Source organism: Meriones unguiculatus, chromosome 14 (genome assembly GCF_030254825.1).
Source record: "Meriones unguiculatus strain TT.TT164.6M chromosome 14, Bangor_MerUng_6.1, whole genome shotgun sequence".
Classification (NCBI taxonomy): domain Eukaryota; kingdom Metazoa; phylum Chordata; class Mammalia; order Rodentia; family Muridae; genus Meriones; species Meriones unguiculatus.
The window spans coordinates 53366496-53381701 of NC_083361.1; the positions used below are offsets into that span (position 1 = coordinate 53366496).

General features: G+C 43.3%; 1 protein-coding gene across 1 annotated transcript in view; it reads right to left on the minus strand.

Moving 5' to 3' along the window:
• Entrep2 (endosomal transmembrane epsin interactor 2) overlaps positions 1–15206 on the minus strand; it is a 406727-nt gene that overhangs the window by 27976 nt on the left and 363545 nt on the right. The gene's annotated exons all lie outside the window — the stretch shown is intronic.

The following is a 15206-nucleotide window of genomic DNA, read 5'->3' on the forward strand; positions in this document are numbered from 1 at the left end:
GCTGCCTCTTATAAATGATCACCCCCCCACCCCCGCTTTCCACTCCAAATACCTTCTGTCAACCACTAGCTTGTTCCTCAATACTTGTTTCAAGAATGTTATAGGGATAGAAAGAGAAAGCATGAGACAGTTTGCGATTGATATATATATATATATATATATATTTTTTTTTTTTTTTCTTTTTTTTTTTCACTCAGCACAATTGTTTGAAGATCCACTGTGGCTGTTGTTTACATTAACAGTTCATTCCTTTGTACTGGTAAGTAGTATTCCAATAAACAGACGTACCACAATAGGTTTAACCATTACCAGTCGAGGAGTACCTGGGTGATTTTCAACTTGGGTCTCCTACGAATAAAACATTCAGGTGTTTATGTGAAGGTAGGTTTTTATTTCTCTGTAGTAACTGTTCAGGACAACAATTGCTGGGTATAGTTATTGCATAGCTAGTTCTGGGAGGAACAGTCAACCGCTTTCTAGAATCATCTTATGGTCACCCCCATGGTGCATGAGTGACCCAGTTTCCCTGCATCATTGCAAACATTGTGACTTCTGCTTTAGCTGTTCTGGCTAGGTATGTGTGGATTTACCACTCCAGCTCTATTTTCAATTTCCCTGACGCATAAAAGACGTCAAACAATCTCTTTTTGCTTGCTATTTGCCATCTGGCTCCCCTTTAGTAAAATGTCTTTCAGGCTTTGCTCATTTTTCCCATTGGCCTGTTTGTCTTTTTATTCCCGGCTTTTAAAAGTATTTTTTACACCAGTTCTTTCTCAGGCATGTGACTTGCAATTTTTTTTTTTGTTTTTCAAATTGCAGCGTATCTTTCCAAGTACTTCTCATGGTGCCTGAGTTTTGGATGTAATAATGAAAATGCCACCAGATGGGTGACTATAGCAACAAGACATTTGTTCCCCACCTTGGAAACTGGGGGTATACATCAAGGCATTGGGTCTAGTGACCAGCTTCTAGCTGTGGCTTCACCTCATGGAAACAGCACAGCAAGCTCTCTGGGTTCTCTAACAAGGACTCAGAGCCACCTTCATGACCTCCTTACTTCCTAGAGGCCTGGTCCCCTAATAACATCATAGTAGGGTCAGGATTTCAGCATAGGAATTTGGGGGAGGAAAATGTCTAGTCCATTACATGTGCACTTTTCAGACAGCCCACGTTTTTGTGTTCTAATATCCAATCTTGCCCCCTTCTCTTTGCGGGCCACGCTTTGGGCGCCAAGTCTGCCTAGCTCTAAATACTTAAGCGTTGGTCCATGTTTCTTTTCTAAGCATGTTGCTTATGTTCATGGCCATGACCCGTTTTGAGTTAATTATTGGATAAGGTTTAGGCTGCAGTTCATTTTTGTCCTTTTAATTTTAATTTACACATGCTCACTGTGAGTGTATAGAAATGTGATTTTTATGTGTGTGCCTATGTGATATCTTGTAATCTTGAATTCATTAGTTCTAAAAGTTTTAAAGGTGCTTTGGCATTTTCTATGCAGAGAGTCAAGCCATCTGCCAACGTTGTTTCTCTAAAATTTATATGCTGCTTTTTTTCCTTGCTTTGTAGCACTAGCTGGGAGTCTGACCACTGGGAGTAACAAAAAGTCTAATGAGATGACAAAAGCAGACAGCTTCACCTTGTTCTTCACCTTAGCGGGTCTATTTCATGGGATTTAACTGTTGAAAGGTAATCATTCTTCTTTAGGAAATGCATTCTCAAATCCATGTCATAAACAGGATTCACAAAACTGATCAAAGATTCACAAAACTGACCAATAACACATCATTTAACTACAGCTATTTTGAGTAGGTAAATTATTATACACATCCAAAAAGCTACCAGTAAAAACTATCTTTTTATGAAAGGACAATGATATTGAGGTTTGTTATGATAATCTATCAAAGGGTGAGCATCCCAGAAATAGAAGATGATATGTTTTTGTTTTTTGGTTTAGGTTTTTCATGTAGCTTTCCTGTCCTGGACTCACTTGGTAGAACAAGCTGTCCTCAAGCTCACATTAGTGACTGACGTCACTCATGCACAGGGGTCTCTGTGTCTATCTGGCTGTCTAGTCCAGCAGCCTTTCCTGTGGTCATGTACACCAGCCTGTTCCTGGAGTCATGAGCCAGGGTCTTCTCTTCTGTAACACTCTCTAGGAAGTTTTCCACTCTCTCATAAGCTGTCTGTCACTACAGAAGTCACTATCTAATCCCTTTCTTCAGAGCCTCAAAGCCAACTTGTGAGATACAAAAGAGGTGTGATTACAACAAAATTATGGAGGGCAAACGTAGCTCATAGCATGTCATGGTTCTCAACATCCCACAGCCCAGTGTAAACGTGGAGTCGGAGAAGGAAGTCTGAATTTTAACATCTAATCAGCACTCAGTCTAGGGCTCCTAATTTCTATCCTGGAGGTCAAGCCATCCTGAGGCCTCTAAAGGATATGAGGATCAGACTTAGACTCAGTCCCCTCCCCAAAGCCCAGGCTCTGTGTCTCTAATCCTTCCGGGTGGCTCTTTCCCTGGCTTATAGTAGTTTTCCCCAGAGACTATGCTAACAGTACTCAACAGAACACTCAAGGGCCATGCTCCCCATATCCCGCAGTTCTATCTGTGTGCCTGTCTCCCCTCTCCTGCACTCTATCCTGAGAACTCTACCCCAGGGCTTGGACCTCTCATACTTTCAGATGTGTCTCCCTAATTCAGAAAGCCTGGGGGTGGGGAGCTCCTAAATTCCTTTCTTTAGTCCTGAGCCCTGGGAAGTTTCCTCAGGAAGTCAGCAGGAGAGGGAACTGCTTGCTGACCCTCTTCCAGAAACCACAGTCCTTTATTGCATCCTCATCCATTGTGTCCATTCGGTTGTTGCTTTGGACAGGAGGATAACTCTAATCCCTGGTTACACCATTTTGGGAAGAGGGCCTGGGTCGTAACCTTTGTTTCAGATTGTGGCAGAGCTGAACAGGCTGCACAAAGTTGCTAAGGCCACGTCTTAGTGCTCTCTGCTCCTGCAGCCACTGAAGACAGAGCAACACGAGAGTTTAGTAATGGAACAGAACACATACGGAGTGCTAGACAGAGGATAAGAAGCTTGGCCTGTGTTTTGTGGGCATTGAGTTACCAACGAAAATGGGTGATGTTGGAAAAACAGAAAGAAGGTCTTCATTTAAAAACGAATGGTAAAGCAATTTGAAGGTCACAGCACAGAACTTGAGCTTCAACAGGGCTCAGCAAATATTGCTGATTGAAAGTTTGGAAACACTGAAGCGACTGGTGATGTTCTGTCAGAGAGGGGTGTGAGCCAGGGCCCACCGAAGAAGCATGAAGACAGTGTCTGAGCCAGACTTCAGAGCCCCAGCCAATACAACACAGCCATGTATTGGTTATGAGTAGGGGGAGAATGGCACGTGGAGGAAGGGATGGGAGAAGGTGATCCTGGGGAGGGTAAACATGAGATACAGGCCCTGCATCAGGTGGTTACAGGAGATGACCATTTGAAACAAGCATAGTCTGGGACATGGACAGGCTTAATTGCCAGGGTGCTATTCTATAGCTAAGCCAGAGAATGGCTGAAAATGTAGGTATGCAGCTCATGATGGTGACCAGAGCTGGCAGAGCTGAGAAAGGAGCTGTCCCATGACCTTGACCTTGAGGATGCTCTTGATGTGTCCAGTGGCTTATTTTCACTCACTTTCATCTCTAGATCTCTCACACTGCAGGGGTCGAGATTCCCCAGCCAATGCCCTGTAGAAGATGGGTCTCTGCAATAAGATCAGTCCTCTGAAAGATTATACAGGACTCTTCATTATATATTTTACATGTCTCTGGGAGGTAATTATAACGAAAACAGTGATCCCTATCAATGTAGCATAGCTAGAAATAGAATAAGAACACCCATGAATTTCAACTTTAATGACCACATGTTCCATTGTCACTGAAATGGATGTCCTAAAAATAGCACTAATTTCACATACATTCCCACCAGCCTCATAACCTTTTGTATGAATACACATCCCGAGGCAAACACTGCTTTATGCCTTGTGAAGTGTGTTTATTTGAAACACATGCCAAAATGACTTGCTTCCCACAGGCTCCCCCAGCTGCTTCAGCGTGCACCTTTTTCTAACCGTATAGCACTGGAGTTAGGGTCAAGTGTTCCTTTACAGTTCCTTTCTGCTTTAAGTAACGCATTTACACTCGTGACTGCTTTCTCAAGGCACCTCCGCAGTGCTAAAACCCACAGTCTGTAAAATCCCTTTACATGGTCGGTCGAAAAACCAAGTATGGAAGCAGCACATCTGTCATTGCTGACACTGAGTCTGACCTCGGCACATTCTGCACACTTACCTCCAAGGTTATTAACACTTAAGGAACTCTCACATAGAACCCATCATGCAGAGAACAGAAACAGAGGGAAAAAAGTTTTGGATACTTGTGCAAATCTGCACACTCTCCACTCCAAGGGAATCTGGATACTAGCAGCATAATTACTGGGGACAGGTGCCAGTGAGGAGACTCACAGATGCCTACACATTAGGAAGCTCAAAGTCCAGGGCTTTGGTTCTTCTGTCTTTCTGGAAATGCCCTTGTGTAGATAACAAGCTCTTGAAATTTTTTCTACTTCTTCATTTGCTAGGCTTTCTCTTCTGACACGTTTTTTCTCTTTGAATAATGAAAGCAGCTTCCTAGGCCATCCTCAGCCAAGGTGTTGTATGTAATGTTAAGGCCTTATATATAAAACAAAGAGGCGGAGCCAACAAATGTCTGCTATAACTGGATGTGGGAAGGCGTTGGGCTTTGCCTGCATTATCATCTTAGATGCTTACTCCTCGGCTTGGCTATTAGCTTGGCATGTCTGACTGGCCATGCACTCTTACGTGATATTTATGAATCTGTTTCGGGGGAAGCAGTCTGCCAAGGGTGTGGGCACACCTCAAGTTCCTGATGACCTAGACCTTGACTGTTCTGCACGGCTCACTGTCCTTGGCTGAGTTTGCAGTAAGCAGCTGAAGAAAGAGGAGGGAGGTGACATGAACCCTAGACTAAGTGTAGTTTTACTAGGTAGGCCCAGATTCCCCATGTCCCTCCTCTGTCCCCTGAGTAACTGGGTGTGCAGGCATCTGTGATGGGAGCTTTGACCAAGTTGACACAGATCAAGCACGCTGCACAGGGCTTCTGCTGTGAGCAATTAGACACCCTGTCTCTGAACCAGGAGTCTTCTGTCTTCAGTCAGAGAAATACCAGCAACTAGGAACAGGCTGGCTTGTTAATTTGAAAGGAGGTAAAAATCTCAGGCCCTATGGTAGGAATACAAAACATTTCCACTTCCATCTTGAAGAACACCAAGGCCAGAGTCCATTTCTTCTACCACCATACATGATAGAATAACTTGTTCAAAATAGGAGGTGCTAAACAGTCATTTGAAAATGTATAAGCTATCTCAATATGCTCTTTTGAATTTTAAGTTCAGACTAGAACGGAACGTATTTAATTCCCACATTTCCAACCACACACAGAGAAAAATTCAATTTAATTTTGACACAAAGTGATTCAGAAAATGACTCAGTAAAACAAGACGCACAAAAACAACCCTCTTGGTTTTGGTAGTGTAATCAATGTGTGTGCATGCATGCAGACGTATACTGTGATTTCCATTTTCCACATTTTTTTACCAAAGAATTTGACAATCGCGGAGCAGATCCTGAGCCTCTTATATTGCTTCTGTAGAAGGCAGTGGTTAGATACAGAAGTCTTTCTAGATGGCTTGAATACAGATCCTAGGAAAGGAGCTAAAATTAGGCTGCCCTATGAAAAGGATGAGTGAGTGACGTGAGGCAAGGAGGGCACGGCTAAGCTGTACTTTCAAGATGCAAGCATCCCATCTAGGACTCCTGAACGTAAGCCACGTGGTGTGGCTCTGAGCAGAAGGAGCACGGCTCTGCTCTTCACAAGGATGCTGTATAGGCAACGGTACTTCGGCTGAAGAGCTCTTGGCAACTGATAGCTTCTAGGAGGAAGAGAGTCAGTCTCCTTTTAAAGTGTGGCCTCTGGTGTGTCCGTGACGCTCCAGTGGAAGGCTACACATCCAAGAGGGTACGGGTAGCCCCACGTACCTGATGGACTTCAAAGTTTAAAAGGATGCAGCACTGAGTTGGTAGGGAAGGTGGCGGACCTTGGAGGAGTGAAGGGAGGGTGTGAAAATAATCAAGATACACTGTATGAAATTATATATATATATATATATATATATATATATATATATAACTAGTTTAAAAGCTCACAGGAAAGTGGCACTTTATGTGGCCTCCATTAGGACTGCTGGATTTTTTTAAAAGATTAAAAACAAACAAACAGATCTAGGCGTGAAAAGAAAAACAGAAGAAAATTCTTTCTTATGAGGTGCAAATATCCTACATAAGATGTTGTCGAGCTAACATCTGCTACATATAACCGCTCCACACTGTCTCCAAGCTTAGCTTATTATTGTTTCAGTATAACTGAATCTTCCAATTATACTCTCCATGTTAAATGAAAACCACCATATAATCACCTCAATATATACAATGTGACTTATTTTTCAATGTAGTATTAAAAGCTTTTAACACACTAGAAATCAATAGGGATCTCTATAACTTAAGAAACCCTACATCAAGTATGTAGAAGGACATGGGGCAACATTCTTAGCACTCACTCTTCAACTCTGGGCATTCTAATTTGAATAATAAAAATGAGAAGTATTCAAATTAGAATGTAATTATTTGCACACAGCTGGAAATGTATTCAAGTGGGTGAATTAGGTATGATGCTCAAGTTGTTCTGGACAAGGCCAGTAGCAGAGCTGCCTTCTTCACACATCCTAGACCCAGGATTATTATTCAAAGAATGTCATTCATATTAGCAGTGAAGCCAGGAACATACTCCCGGGTAAAGATGGAAAATGATGTGGGATGATGGACAAGTACTTAGAAAGAAGAGACTGTGGTCGTGACAATTGTGACAGTGTGGCACAGTCACACCATCCGTGAAGCTGATATCCATAGGGTCAGTCAACTGTGGATGGAAAATATGCAGGGGAAATGAACCTACACTGAACGTATACAAACTTGGAATGTTTATTTATTTCTAATTATTGTGGAGGTGGGGGGTGAAAGCAAACCCATGCCACGATGCTTGTGTGGAGGTCAGAGGGCAACTCTGAGGAGTCAATTCTCTCCTACTGTGAACTCTAGAGATGAACCCAGATGTCAGACGTGCAAGCACCTTCATCCACCAAGCCATCTCACCTACCCCACGTCTAGACTTTTCTTCTTGTCATTAATCTTTAGACAACACAGTTAAACAATCATTGGCATAGTATTTACATTGCTAGGTATCGCATTGAGATACATGAGAATGCAGGATATATATGAACACTGTACATTTTCTATGAGGTACTTGGGCATCTTCAGATATACCCTGCAGGCACCAAGAAATAACTATGGCAGAGAAAGGGGAAATAAAGACATATTTAGCAGAAAAGGAAGCAAAGAAATATTAGAGCTTGATGTGTGACTAACAAGGCAAAAAAATAGATTTTTATGTAAAGAATAACTTAGTCAACAATACCAAAAGAAATAGCTGTTTATGCAACATGTCTGAAAAGCAATGGCAAATTGATTAAGAAGGTGAATGTGAAAGGAAAATGGAAACATAAGCATATCATTATGCTTAGAAAACAGCAAACACAAACAAACCTCACACAAATGAAAAATGCAAATCACCAATAAAAACCCATCAGCAGACAGGAATAGCCATTCTCAGAAGAAATGGGGATGGTGGATAAATATCTGAAAAGATCATCAAGGATGGCAAAATTACTCAGTGGGTGAAGGCCCTTGCCGCCTGACCTGAGTTTGCTCCTTCAGATCTTGGAGGTAGGAGAAAACTGCAAGTTGTCCTTAGGCCTCTATGCATGTACCAGCCACGGTATACACGAGGCATAGTAAGGCCCTAGCACCAAGCACACAGACATGCAGACACACAAAGATAGACACATGCATCCAAATAAACAGATAAACAATGGAAAGTAGAGCCAGATTTCAGCAATATCTGACACATGTATATGAAACCAACAAGATAAGCTGCCAGACAGACAAAATCTATAAAGAACCATGCCAGGTGCTAAAGGTAAGTCAACAAGGATGCTAAGACATTTCGGGTGAAAATGGAAACTGTATATTCATTATGGAAAATAATTTGGCATCATCTGTTAAAGTTGAATATTTCCACCAATCTTCTTCTTGGGATGAGCTCACCTCGTGGCCTATAAGAAGAGTACATAATTGTTTGCTCTGGCCAGCTTTCATACCAAAATCAAGTATCCTTCCACGGGGCAGGTTGAACATGCTGTAGTTTATACACAGATGGAAAATTCCAGAGCAGTGAAAACAAGCTCTCCACACACAGAGCAAAACTGAGGAATTTGTAGAAATGAGCTAGGTTTAAGAACAGAGTGAGTAGGGTAGAGTTGATAAGAAATGGGGAAATGGACAAAGAGAAGAGCTCATGAAAAGAGCCAGGAGCCATGACATGTGGCAGATCAATAGTAAAGGCTAGGGTCACACTGAACGACAACAGGTCTGTAAGTGCGGAGGAGCATCAGCAGTGTCGCACCATTCACAGGGGAGGATTTAAAAACCATAAAGCTGCGATATGCAAATTCAACTTTCGAAAGAAGATATAAAACCAAGCTGCAGCACTGAGGGAGAAGAGGACAGGTGCTCCCCATTATTTGTGAATTCTGTATATACAAATTTGGCTACTTCCTAAGATTTATTTTTAACTCTAAAATCTCTCTCTCTCTCTCTCTCTCTCTCTCTTTCTTCCTCTCCACCTCCGTCTCTGTCCCCCTCCCTCTCTCTCTGTCTGTACATGTGTACCATGTACTATGTGACTCTGTGGTAAGTGCATGTGATATGTACCCATGAGCATAAGCATGCATGTAGAGGCCATAGCACATCGCTGAGTGTCTTCCTCTTTCACCCTCTGACTTAAGTGTCTGGCCAGTGAGCACTTAGAATCTGCCTATCTACCCTTTCCCCCATGCTGAAGCTACAGGCACCTGTGGTCATCCTTGGTTTTTACCTGAGTGCTGGAGCTTCAAACTCAAACTGAGGTCTCCCACTCACAGAGTACCTGCTCATACCCACTAAGCCACACTCTCAGTTCCCATCTCTGGCCCCAGGGTGCTTTGGCAGCTATTTTCAGATATATGAAGAGAGGCCAACTCTGTGAGTTACCCAGTGTATCTGTCCTCAGTAAGGCTGAACAACGCAATGCTGCGTTTATGGTTGACCTAGTGTCGTATGTCCTGTTTGTATTCTTCCGTTATAGACTCACTGCACACACAACCCTGGAGCCATGTTGCAGTGCTGTCCTCTAGTGTAAGAAAGCTGTGATATACCTTAAGGAGAACATAAGTGTCAGATAAGCGTCATCTAGGCATGAACAGTGGCACAGCAGGCCATGAAGTCAATGCTAATGAAGCAATAATATATAATAAATAAGGGGCCTTTAAATAGAAACACATGCAAAAGAAGGTTCTATATACATCAGGTGGTAAAAAAAAGTCATGAGCAGAGGCTTGAAAGAGGCAAGTCCTGCTTTTTTTTTTTTTTAACCTAGGAGTAACTTTTCCTATAGAATTTGTTTGCAAAACATAATTACTATGAACAAAGAGAATTAACTGCATTTCTTAAATAAGGCAAATGGCATAAATTATAAGAAAAATGATGAACATGATTGACTATATTAAGACGTTAAGATGTCTAGTGAGAAAAAGGCATTAAAACTAAAAGAAAAAAATACGCAGCAGATGGAGTTTCTGTCTGCAATGCACTCAAAGAAGAAATGATTATTAATCAGAAGGTAAAAGAAACATTTAAAAATTAAAAGCAAAATGATGTCTCAATACAAAAGTAGTGAAAGAGATGAACAAAACCACTCAATGGCCTTAGAATATGAAGGCTCAGACATTCCCTGCGGTGAAGGGGATGCATGGATCAGCCTTGGTATGAAGCTATGTCCTTCTCTCAGATGGCCATAGCAGAAAGCATGGCAAACAGACAGAGCCATGGGGACCCGGACAAAATGGTGATGGGAGTAATTCATTGAGCCTCTTTGAAGAACAATTTAGCAGTGTTCAGTAAAGCGGAAGATGCATTAATTCCTGGGCACCTAATTTCCTGGGCACCCAGAAAACACAAATGTGGTACTTGGTGTGTTACTGTTTCTAAGAAGAACACACTGAGAGTACACACTTCCATGAAGTAAACGCTACTATGTACACAGTGCAAAGGTATACATAGAAGTGAAGAATGAGTTAGGATCCTGCCCACCAACGTCGAGGGCTCACAAACAAGGAAAGAGTAAATGCAGAGCACAGTGCCAATTAATCTAAGAACATGTGAAAACCCACATGCCATTCCAAGCAGCGCAAGAGAAACAACATAGGCTTTCCGGAACCTCAAATATTGTGGTGTTCCTCATCACCAGCATCAAACACCAGCAAGGGATTGTCTGATCCAGTACAGTTCCAAATTTCCCAGAGATAGCTCAGATTCCAAAGGCTAGGGCTCAGATCCCATGACTCCCTATGCCCATCATCTTAGACGTCATTCTCAAGTCCCAGGTTGTTTGACCTGCTGGCTGTCAACCAAGCTTCTAACAACCTACCTGATGAGTTTAATTTGCTAGAGGAACTCAGGACTTCTCTGTAGCACTTGATTACAGAGGGCAGAACAAAGGCTGAATATGAGCTCTTAGGGTGAGGAGCATGGGAAGGGCTGCAGAGCGCCATGGATATGAGTCCTCTACAGACTCCTACAAGTTCAGTGATTTGGAAAGTTGGTCTTGAGAGAGAAAGTAGGTCACTGGTTTGTGGCCTTGGGGACTCTGCTTTTCTGTATTGCCTTTTGCTTCTGGTCTACCACCAAGAGGAAGTCCCCCACCTTGGTTGTTATAATGTTCTGCCTCCCAACATGTCCAGATTCACAGAGCCAAGTCACCATGGAAAGAACCTTCTAAAATCATAAGCCCAAATAAAACATACCTCTTATATAGTTTCTAACGGGGGCTTTGTGATAGGAAAGCACACCAATACACATGCTCAAATGTTGGTTTAAAGTAAGCACTTAAGAGAAATTGGCAAAGAATAGAAAAATCCCGGAGTTAACCAGAATCGGGGGAGTTATCATCAAAGGCCTGACCATGAAAAGGAGGGAGGGACATGATCAAGGGCCAGGCAAAGTGTAGCCAAGAGAGAGGTGCCCCTCCACAGAGCAAGGTCTGTAGCCAAAAAACTGCCTGAGAGAACGGGCAGCTGCAGACAAACATGCTGCCCTCTCCTTTCGTCCTTTCTCCTGTCTCACAAGGGGCAAACCCAGCCAGATGCCAGGGAGAAGAGACCCTAGGCATGGAGTCTGCAGGATCGTCCCTGTAGCTCACAGAGAGGCTCAGGGCACAGGTAATGGGATGGGAAGCAACAGACAACTTCTCCATCTATTTGTCTCTGACTCTATTCATGATACATTAACTGAGGCGACAATGTTGCTAACAGTTAACACAGCCTGCTCCTTTATATGCACTTCTGTTTTCCTTGATTTCAGTTACCCGTGGCCCCAAAAACATTAACTAGAATATTCCAGAAAAGAAACTACCACACATTAAAAAACAATGTATTATATCATATTTACACAAATGCTCTATTTTGCTTTTAGTTCCTGCCAACCTCTCACTGTGCTAACTTTATAAATCAAACTATTATGTAAACACATATGCATAGGGAAAAAGCATAGTGTGGGCTTATGCACCTTGGAACCATCCGTGGTTTCAGGTATCTCCTGGAGGCCTTGATGTATATCTTCCACATATGTAGGACACTGCTGTGTGGTATTACAATGTCTCTGGTTCTGGCTTTGGGTTAAACATTTTGTGTATATAAACAGATGTATATAGAAAAACGTCTAAAAGAGAATTGACATCTTATAGGATTTCCTACTTACTCTAATCTATCATGCATGCAACTACCTGTAATCTAACTAGTTGCCAGTGTTTTTGCAGTGGCCAGGTATTGCTTTGATAATAAGACAGAAGTTCGTCCCTGTATTGGTTTGAATGTGATGTTCACCATAGGCCCTTTCATTTGAACACTTGGGCCCCAGTCAGTGGCACTGTTTGGGGAGGTTTAGGGGGTGTGGCCGCGGTGGAGGAAGTGTGTTACTGGGAACAGGTTTTAAGAGCTTAAGGCCTTGTCCTGCTCACAATTCGTTCTCTTTGTTTTGTGCTTTCAGTTCAAAATGTACATTCTCAGCTTGCTTGCTGCCTTCCACTTCCTGTCATGGTGATGCTCTCTTATTCTTCTGAGACCATAAGAGCAAATAAATCTCTCTTTCTGTAAGTTCCCTGGGTTTAGCGTTTTATCACAGAGATAGGAAGAAAACAAGTGCAATATTCTACATGGAGCTACACCATGCTCAATGATTAAAAGGATTTATTTTGTAATCATTGAATATTGAGGAAACACCCTTTACTGTGCAAAACTATTCTCAGAAAAATGGTGGGGCTCTGTCATAACTCTCTATGTCTTCTATACTGCATCACTCTTAAAATTACAGGCTTTCTTGACTAAATGCCAAGGTAGCATAAAAAGATGAATGAAAACTATTAATTAAATTCCAGGTGACAAACGTCTAGAGCCTGCCTGCCCTGTGACTTCATGGTGATGACTAGCTTTAGATTCTTTCTTCACCAACACAATGTGAAATGAAATGACAATCCTGGAGGCAGTCAACTGGGCACTGGAGACTCCAGCTGGTACTGCAGCTGGCAGAGGGAGCCTGTCATTGAAGAGTCACCTTCCATGGAGTACTTCCCACCAAGGATGTGTATGGCTGCCAAATCTGTCATCTGGCAAAAGTCTGGTCTGTTCCTGAGCTCATGCCGAGGAGGTGCCAATGGTGGGCCCTCCACCCTTGGAGTGTTTGCTAGTCACGAGGGTGCCATCCTGAGCTGTCCCGTAGAGAGTGCTGGGGACAAGCTGGGGACAGCGAGGCTTGCATTCAGAAACCGGAAGTGAGACTGAGAGCCAGATGGCTGCACTTGGGCGTCAGTGGGAGGTTTGCTAGGCTTGGGCCAGGAGGACCTGACCCAGACTGTTGGAGTCGGACCATGTCGATCCTTAGTGGATCCCATGTTTGTGCTTGCGTGCGGGTATCCCTGTTTGCATGTATGTGTACGTGCCTGTGCATATGTGTGTAGATATGCACGTGCCTGCGCATGCATATATATATATGTATGTGTATATGTGTGTGCGTGTGCATGCATGTTTTTACATGCTCTGGCATGAGATAGGTGTGTGGCTGTACAGAGATTCAGAAGTTGAAGGTGAGGCACTCATCATGTCTAGGCATAAAGGCTCCTGAGTGGGAAGGTCCTGGAAGGGAGAAGTCTGTTGTCCATGTCTATGAAAGGGGAGGGACTTCACCCCTCACCACAAAGCCCAGGGAAGGGGTTAGGGATGCAACCACTGTTAAGGTGGGAGGAGGGGGTCCTTATAACCCTTAAAATAAGGCCAGGCATCAGGCAAAGTCGAGACAATGCAGAAGCATTCCACCCATGCAGAGTCTGCCACACGTGCAGGGAAGCCCACAGGATCGAGTTCCTAACCCTCCACAGCAGGAGGCAGGACAGTCCTCCTGAGGTCATGACCTGAGCTTTACCAGTGGTGACTATGGCCCAAGAACAGTGACTGGATATAGTGGCTGACAGGTGAGTGCTGAGTGATAACCTGTGACCTATTGCCTGTGACCCGTGGACAGAAAAAGACCTGAAATGTGAAAAAGACCTGTGGAAGAGCAAGGTGTAGGTCACAAAAGGGTATGAGAATAGGCAGCTGTGGTAACATCTGCCGAAAAATTGCCTGCCACTTTCTGAGCCATTAATTCCTTTAAAATGTATTGTTTTAGGAAGAAAGTATGTCAGCAGAAATTATGATACAATTTGCTGTGTTAATATTTACATTTGACAACATTTAGTTCAAAGCAAAACAGTACATTTAAAAGATCATTAATAAATTACGACTTAGTTGTCAATAATATAGATGTTTTGGGAGAAAATACAAATGAAAGAAATTAATTCAGCTCATTTAGATGCATTGTGGTGTTAGTGAGTACTGTGGTCTGAACATTTTTATCCCCCAGAAGTCCCTGTTTTGAGGGTGTTCTGTCAAGGTAATGACATCAGGAGATGGGCTCTTTGAGAGAGCAGGTTAGGGGGTTGCAGCTCCTGTGGGTGTTAGTGCCTGTGCGAGAAGATACAGGATGAGGCCCAACTACTCTTCCCCTTTCTCCCCTGTCTGTGACAGCAAAAATGAGAAGGTGGCCACTCATGAGCAGGAAAAGAGCCTTTGCCAGAGCCTGACCATGCTCACTTTGGGAACTTCCAGCTCCCATGATGATGACAATGACAGGGGGAAAAGGTCTGTTGGGGCTGGGGAGATGGCTCTGTGTTTGCTGTGTTCAGATCCCTACATACAGGCATAGCGATGGGTGTCAGCAACCCCAGTGCTGGAAGGACACAGGGACAGGTGAACCCCCAGGCCTCACTGGACAGCCAGGCGAACTGTCTCAAAACACACAGTGGACAGTGGTCTCCGCAGACACACGCGTGGGAAAAGGCATCTGTACGCACGCATGTGCACTGTATACATGCCTATATAATGCTGTTTAAGCCATTTGGTATGAGCACTCTGCTGCAGTTGCCCAAAATGAGCAAGGCAGGTGTGCGTGTAGTTTCTGTCATTAAGATCGTTCCTAAAGCCACTTGTCTTCTGACTGCAGGGCCTGTACCATTCTGTGCTTTGTGGGGGTACACAAGCACCCACAAATAACAAGACACAGCCGCCTGTACATCCTGAGCATTACAGTGACAGTTCACACCCGGCATTCCTGAAAGCATCATGGACAAATTCAAACCACTCACCCTGCAGGCCCCTCTCCCCTCTTTCCTGCTGGAGAAGCCAGGAAGGTGTTGGAAACAAGGTCTTATTTTATCAGCTGTTTAAATTTTGGCAGAAGGAAATCTTTTATTTGCATTAGCAATCCCCTCTCCCGTAAGATCAAAGGCGCTCATAAAATGTCTCAGCTGTTCCCAGCTAATTAGTCACTGGCTAAA